Below are 8,371 nucleotides of genomic sequence, written 5' to 3'. Positions count from 1 at the left end.
GGAGGGGGAAAATGAGGACCTAATGCCAGGGGCTTAAGTGGAGAGGAAATGTTTTGAGAATGATGAGGGCAATGAATGTACAAATGCACTTTACACAATTGATGTATGTATGGATTGTGATAAGAGTTGTATGAGCCCCTAATAAAATGATTAAAAAAATGAACTACTGCTGCATATTGCAACCAGAGAAAGTAGTATGTGATCTCATTCAGTGAAATGAATGATCTAAGCCTAAAATGAGGATCTACGCTTTCATTAGGGGATATAAATGCTGAGAAAGACAGAAACAAGAACAGAGGTCTTTGGTGTAGACTTAGTGACTTCCTTTTAAGTTAACTTCTGATAATTCATACTCTGCTGTATGATTATTTAGTCAACTATGAATCACAGTGATTAGACCATCGATAGATATTATGTGCCTATTTTCAAAAGACCCCCTTAGATGATTCTTGTGCAGATTTTTGGTTAATGACTTCTGTTGAATGGATGAGTCAGTCAGTCACTTTAAAAAATACCCTTACATTTTTATTTTCTTCTTGTAGAGCACTATCTTTCCTTTCACCTACGTTAATACCTCTCTCCCTTCTAGTCGATTGTTTCCTCTTTTCTCCCATTACTTCCCACCCCTAGTAAAAGTCTATTTCTTTTGGTATGAAACCTTTTTCTTGATTTTTTATAACAGTGATCTCATAAAATAGTTGTCTGTCTGTGTTTGACTAATTTCACAGAGCATAATATTTTCCAGGGTCACCTACATCATGAAATGCTTCACAGATTCATAATTTCTATTTTTTTCTCTCCTTTTCAGTGTTTCATAGTATTCAATTGTGGGTATGTTCCAAAGTTTATTGATCCATTCTTCCAACAATGGCTGTTTCCATCTTTTTACTAATTTGAATAGTGCTGTGATGAACATGAGGGTGTATAGCTATTCATGCTATAACTCTTTACTTCCTTAGTGTATTTACCTACTAAAAGGATTGCTGGGTCTTATTGTATTTCTATGGCCAGTTGTTTGAGGAAGGGCCATACTACTTTCCTCAGTGGTTGCATAGGACTTGCCCTCTAGAGTCTAAGAGATATGATTTGTGAATTCTCTCACAATATGTTTGCGTATGCTATAAGATGATTCACTTAGGTGATGAATCACCCCTTCTCCCACCACTTTGGCCCCCTTTTACAATGGGACAAATGTCTATCATTGAGATTATAGTCCCAATAAAATAATCAGATATACTTCTTCACCAGGATGGTATGGATGTCCTAGGGGAGAAGTCCCAAGTCATTGACTGGAGAGAGGCAAACACTGCAACTAAAACCACCCTTCCTTTAAATCTCTAAATTTACAAACCAAGGAGAATCTCCTAATAATCTTCCTACAGTATGTCCCCCTCCTTTGAGATCTCTCATCTATTACTCACTGATGTCACCACCATGAAGACGTTTTAATTATGATCCCTTAATTATCTAATTAAAGTACGTCTGGTAGAACAAAACAAGACTGCTTTGGGCACTCAAGTAATACAAGAGAAATAATACTAGTGCTATAAAGCCACAAAACTTTATGAGGAATAGTTTGTTCTATTGAAAAGAAGCAAAATAGAATCTTGTTGGTCTGGATTCTATTCCCAGCTCTCCCATTTACTACCTTTGTGACTTGGGACAATTTACTTAATCTCTCCATGTCCCAGTTTCCATTCATCATCTGAGGATAACAATAATACTTATCCCATAGGCCTGTTGGAACCGAAATTACTTGCAATGGCATGTAACAAGTATATAGATCTCAATAGATGTCATTCATCATTATTAGTCTCAACAATTATGTTCCTTCTCTCAGCATACCTAAAGAGAAGTCTTTGTTCCCTCTTGCCTAGATACAGCCTCTTGAACATTTCTTGATGGAGAGTACAATTCAAATTCCTACAAAGAGATGGTTGGTTTTTCTTCTACTTACCTGTGGTCCACTCTCACTTTATTCTTGTGTGATTGGCAGCAGGGATAGCTTTCTCTTTGAATTAAAATTAGTTCCTTACCCTAGTCATGCTTTCTTTTCCTTGTAGGCCAGAGCAGGATAATCCTAACTCCAAGGAACACAGCTCCAGTATTCATATTCTGAAATGCCCCCCCCCATTTTGCCAAAGGTTATCCTATCCTTATTGATATACAGAATGCATTTGGCTCATAATCATGGTGTCAGAATGATGTAATAACGATCAATGCTAGGCCATGGTGAGTTTTCAATTTCTATGGAGTGGTCCTGACTCAGTGGCGCTGAGTACTGCTCCGATTTTTGTGTTGGGGAAAATTTGCAATGTATGCATTTGGAAACAACTGTTTCTTGAGTGAGGAAGAACTTTGTTCTCCAGGGAGCTGATGAAAGCTTGTCTCAGTGGGCGTTGGAATTAAATTTAGCACATCAGTCAACTTTTGACCAGGTCACCTTGGGTTGCCAGACTAGAATGGACCTAAACTACCAACAGGGATAACCTGCTGCTGAGACTGAATTTTGCGTGGTGGTATGAGTTTTACGAAGCCTGCTTTCATATATGTATATTTTTGATGCTTTCTAAAAAAATAATTCTCCATTTGAGACTTGCACAGTATCCCTGATCATAGTATACATCCTCAGAATATGATGCTCAGAGTGATGACAACATGTCCTATGTCTGTAGGAAGACTCTAAGGCAATAAGTTACATCTCATCTCAGCAAAATAGCTATATTTCCTCAAGATCTTTAATCCCACTAAGGAAAGGTTGGAGATAAACATTTCTCTGAAGCACATAAGAAGAAAATATTGCTTATAAATGATTTTCTTTGGAGGTTCTGTTTGCTTCAGGTGATTTGGGAATACTCAGATACAACTTCTAATCATTGGTGTTGTCCACACACTCTTATTTTTCGTTCTTTTTTCATTTGGGAGAGTTGTTTTTCCATCTTTTTGAGTTGGCACTTCTTAGTAGGAGGTTACTGAAAATGGAGGCTTGAGGTATGAAAATATCTTTTCTGCAGTAAAGGAGTAAATTTTTGGATATGATAGTGTGCTGAAATAGAAAGGACTCAGAATAGGAGTTGAAAGACATTCATTCAACTCTTCATTGGTTGGCTCTCCAACTAATTTTCAATAATTTCCATTCTCTGGGTCTCGGTCTTCTCATTTATAAAATCAGTATTTGGTATTAGAAGATTCTATAGGCCTTTCTTTCCTCTTTAAAAACAGGTTTATTGACATATAATTCACGTATTATAGATTTCAATAGTTCAATCATATTGAAAATAGTTGTGTAATCATCACCACAATCAATTTTGTGAAATTTCTTCTTCCATGTACTCATTGTTATTAGCTCCCCATTACCCACCAGCCTGCCCTGCCATGCCCCTATTGTTCTTGTTGTTGCTAGGTCCCATCAAGTCCATTCTGACCTATAGCGATTTCATGCACAACAGAAGGAAACACTGCCCCATCCTGCAGCAACCTCACAATTGTTCCTGTGCTTGAGCCCACTGTGAATCCATGTCATTGAGGGCCTTCCTCCTTTTTGTCGCCCCCCTCACTGCCATCGAGTCAATGCCAACATATAGTGACCTCATCTATAGGGCAAGATAGAACTATCCCCATGAGTTTCTGAGCTTGTAATCCCCTCCCAATCCGGATATCATACCATTCAATAGTTGAGGCATATCAAGCAGTGTTGTACAATGAATACCACAATAATTTTCAAAACATTTTCTTCCTTCTTGTACTCCTTGATATCGGCTCCCCAATTAACCCCTCCTTCCCCGTCTGCACCCCAGGAACCATTATTCTAGTTATTGTTTCTATAGTTTCACCAAACCTGGGTTTCATATACAGAGAAACATACAGAGATACTTCACAGAAATTCAAGAATGCTACTAACAATAACAAAATACAGCAGAGATAAGCCCAAATCTGAAAACAAACAAACAAAACCAGAAAATATTAAAAACCAGATCAAGATCAAAGTGTATCCAAAGGGAAATCAAATGACAAGGTTTTAACCATTTGAGTCAGAATTATCATTTTAATCTATTATAGTTATCTCTCTAATATACTCTCTCTGATAAACAAGCTATTCCCATCTCTCACTTATGGTCAGAGAAGAGTCACTGAAGGTTTATTCCCACTGCAGATCCTGCGAATGTGTTTGTGCTCCCTCTGTCATCCATATCCTTATGCAAACCGGAATTTCACAATTTAAGCTCTGATGCTATTCCCTTCTTCGGCTCTGGATTCTATAATTGACAATCTTTGAGTTACAGATGTTGGTGTGCTTCTTCCCTGCGGGCTTAGTTGACATCTCACTTAGATGGCTGCTTGTTTGGAAACAAGCCCTTAAGACTTCAGCTGTTATTGTTTCTTATAGCTGGGCATCATCCAATTTCTTCACCACATTTTGTTATTGTACCCATACCTTCCGTGTTTCCTTCATGAGGGTGCTCATTGAGCAGGGTCATGTCACAAGAAATAATTGTTCTTAGATTGGATCTAGTATTAAGTGCCAGCCCCCAATCCATTCCTAGGTCTCTGTGTTCGATCTGCCTCTGGTTCACCTTCGAAATGTCCTTGTTATTTTACAGTAGAGAATCTTATCGGTCATCTTCCTGGATCATAAGATACTTCAGTTTATCGTGTCATTGATTTAGTCCATTGTAATGCCTTTAAATCAGAATTGAGAAATGGAGATTAAACAAGTTTAGGCTAACTACAAATCGTAATATATGGATTATTGACTTGCACAAATTAAGTCCTTATGTGGCTGGATGCTATTTACACAAATAATGAGAGTTGGGGGACAGAGACTATAATTATTTAAGAGAGTAGAAGTCAGATTTCAGTCCAATTTGTAACCTACTCTACTACCAGAGCTCCTTGACCTGCCTTTAGGTTACCAATAATCCTGCTGGTATCTCTATGGATGTAACTATCCTGAGGTATAATAGTTATGAATTGGGCTATGATCCCCATGGTGAGTAGTTTACAAAAACCCGAAGCTGGATGGGAAAAAGATGAGACTTTCTGTTCTGTAAAGAGATACAATCTGGGAATCTCACAAGGGCAGTTATACCTTCTCCTATAGGGTAGGTATGAGTTGGCATAGATTCAGTAGCAATGAGTTTTGGTTTAGGATTTCATATACAGTAAAATATACAAATTCAAAACAAAAAAATCAACCTAACAACGACGGAATAAAACAGAAAAACTTCAATCAAAAAGTAAGCACAATGCATCAAACGGGGGCTCACATGACAAGGTGGCACATTTAAACCTAATTAAAATGGCAGTCATCTACCCTCAACACACTCTGTTTGATAACAAGGTGTGGTAGATATATAATCTGTTGTCAATTTGAGATTTAAGAGTGAAGGGGTGGAGTTTAGCTTGTCACAAAGAAGATAAATAGTTCACTGGTGGGACACACGTACACTCCCTGTGAGACACACTGCTTCGTCTTCCTTCTGACAAAACACATGGAGCTACTCTAGAGCCCTGAAGCTGAAGGAATCAGGAGACCCCTGCCAGCGCTGAGATGCTTCCACCGCCACTGGATTCAGGAGACTTTTCACCCACTGGCCTGTGATCTTACTGCATTTCATTTGGTGCCATTGCATGTGTTTCGTGAATCTGAAGAGGAATTTATAGATTGGTATTGGACATATGAGCTAATATCAGACTTCTGGACGGGGCTGGGATGTTTTCTTAATACAAAATTGTCCTTGTATATAACGCTCTTTCTTATACAGATATGAGTGTCTATGGCTTTGTTTTTCTAGTTCACCCAGCCTAACACACAAGGCCTTTCCCATCCCTGGTTCATAATCAGAGGGGATTCTCCTGTGGAGCACTGGTACCACTAGTGTTACTCATTGGGCTGCTAACCACAAGGGCCACAGTTTAGAACTGCTAGGTCCTTTGTGGGAGAAAGATGGAGCTTTCTAGTCCCCTAAAATATCACAATTTACAGTGGTGGTGGGTGTGGGGTAAAAGGGAGACGATGTCAAGGAATCCATGTGGAGAAAGATTGTTTGGAAATGGATGGTGGTAACAATTATACAATTCTATTCGATGTGATTGAAATGTGGAATGATGTGACATATGTCATAATTTTGGAAACTCACAGGGGCAGTTCTACTCTGTTCTACAGAGTAACTATGAGATGGCATCAACTAGATGGCAGTGAGTTTGGTTTTTGGACAACTGTAGTGATCTATCGTATTATGTACTCTGTCTGTTAGCAAGGCTTTTCCCATCTGTGGTCCATAGTCAAAGGGGATTCACCACAGCCTTAATCCACATGGGGGACCCTGCGAATGGGTTTGGGGCTTTCATTATCATCCATGGTCTATAACCTTTCTTGATACAGTACTTCTTAATATTATGATAAATTAAATAGGAATTTTTTTCCTCTTCTAGCCAAACTTACTTAAAAAAACAAAAAACAAAAACCGAACCATCCTCTTCCCTGCAAAGTTCTTTCACTTCCATGCCTGGATAAACTCAGCAGGGCTCAGTTCTGCTGTGTACCCTGTTTACTTTACTACAACTGTTGACTACTTCTAGTGGGAAAAATACAGCTATGAAAATCTATGCGAATACAGGTCCATTTTCTTTACACAATGCCTGGTCCACGCTGCTACTGATCAATCTTTCTGTGTTATCCCTCTCAATTATTCACAAGAGAGATTTAAAATGTCACTTATCCTGTCTTCCTCCCAGCCATTTACTCATCACCTCATTTCTTTTCCTTAGATCAGTAGTTCCCAACCTTCCAAATGCTGTGACCCTTTAACACACTTCCTCATGTGGTGGTGACCCCCAACCACAAAATTATTTTCTTTGCTACATCATAAGTATAATTTTGCTACTATTATGAATTGGGCAACCCCTGTGAAACGGTCTTTAGACCCCCAAAGGGGTTTCATCCCAGAGGTTGAGAACTGCTGCCTTAGATGTGTTAGTCTGGGTTGACTAGAGAAACAAATTCATAGATACTCATATCTGTATAAGAAAGAGCTTTATATAAAAGAGCAATTGTGTATTAAGAAAACTTCCCAGCCCCATCCAAAAGTCTGATATTAGCCCATATGTCCAATACCAATCTATAAATTCCTCTTCAGACTCATGCAACACATGCAATGATGCCGAATACAGGAAGATCACAGGCCAATTGGTGGAAAGTCTTGTGGATCCAGTGGCAGTGGAAGCATCTCAATACTGGCAGGGGTCTCCACGTGGCACCTTCCGCTTCAGGGCTCTAGAATAGCTCCATGTGTTTTGTCAGCAGGAAGATGAAGCAGAGAGTTGCAATGTATCTGGCCTCCAGTGAGCTGTTTATCTTCGTGGTACCTCCAAATGAGGCCATGAAGCTGCAACTGGATCGACAGCCTAAACTCCACCCCTTCACGGTCAATAGTCTCAAATTGGCACCAGATTATGCAACTACCACAGATGATAATCTTATTTTTTTTTCCAAATCTAACAAATTACATGCTTTTCTTTTTTTTCCTTACCTCTGTTACTGGAGAAAGAATGTTTCACCTTTTTCTATAGGAGCCCTAGTGGCATAGTGGTAACTCATTGGGCTGCTATCTGCAAGCTCATCAGTTTGAAACCATCAGCCCCTCCCCAGGGCTTTCTACTTCCATAAACAGTTACAGTCTCAGAGAAACAGTTCGACTTGAGGGCAGTTTGTTTTGTAACCCTTCAACTCCTCCTCTTTACAACCAGGCACATAAACTACTTGTAGCTGTGTAAATGGACCATGCTTTATTTTACCTCAGGTTCTTTCTCTGCCTACCTCTTTATCTGTCAGACTTTTATCCACGCTTCAAGATTTTGGCAAAGGTGTAAGACCTTCCATAAAGACAGCCAAAACACAAGCCCAAGCTAGATTAGGTATTGCTATGAGCCAGAATCAGCTCCGTGGAAGTGAGCTTTTGGTTTTTGCGTTCTCAAGGTTCTTTATATGTCTTCCATTGTATCACTTATCAAATCATATACATTCAGATTATCTGTATACTTGCCTATCTCCTACTTGGACTATGAATGAAGGGATGTAATTACATTAACAGACAAGCAAAACAACAGATGAATAAGCAAACAAACAAATCTGTTTATCTGACATTCAAATTTAATTGGAGTTGTGTATTTTTATTTGGTACATTTGACAACTCAAGTGATTTGTGAGGGGTCCTGGTGGTGTATCCATTGCACATTGGGCTGCTAACCATAAGGTCAACAGTTTGAAATCACCAGTTGCTCTGCAGCAGACAGACTAGGCTTTCCACTCCTGTAAAGAGTTACAGACTCAGAAACCCACAGGGGAAGTTCTGCCCTGTCCTATAAGGTC

The sequence above is a fragment of the Echinops telfairi genome, unplaced genomic scaffold (genome assembly GCF_000313985.2).
Source record: "Echinops telfairi isolate 266 unplaced genomic scaffold, ASM31398v2 ScPeMD7_7427;HRSCAF=8465, whole genome shotgun sequence".
Lineage (NCBI taxonomy): Eukaryota > Metazoa > Chordata > Mammalia > Afrosoricida > Tenrecidae > Echinops > Echinops telfairi.
This window is presented reverse-complemented; position numbering follows the sequence as displayed.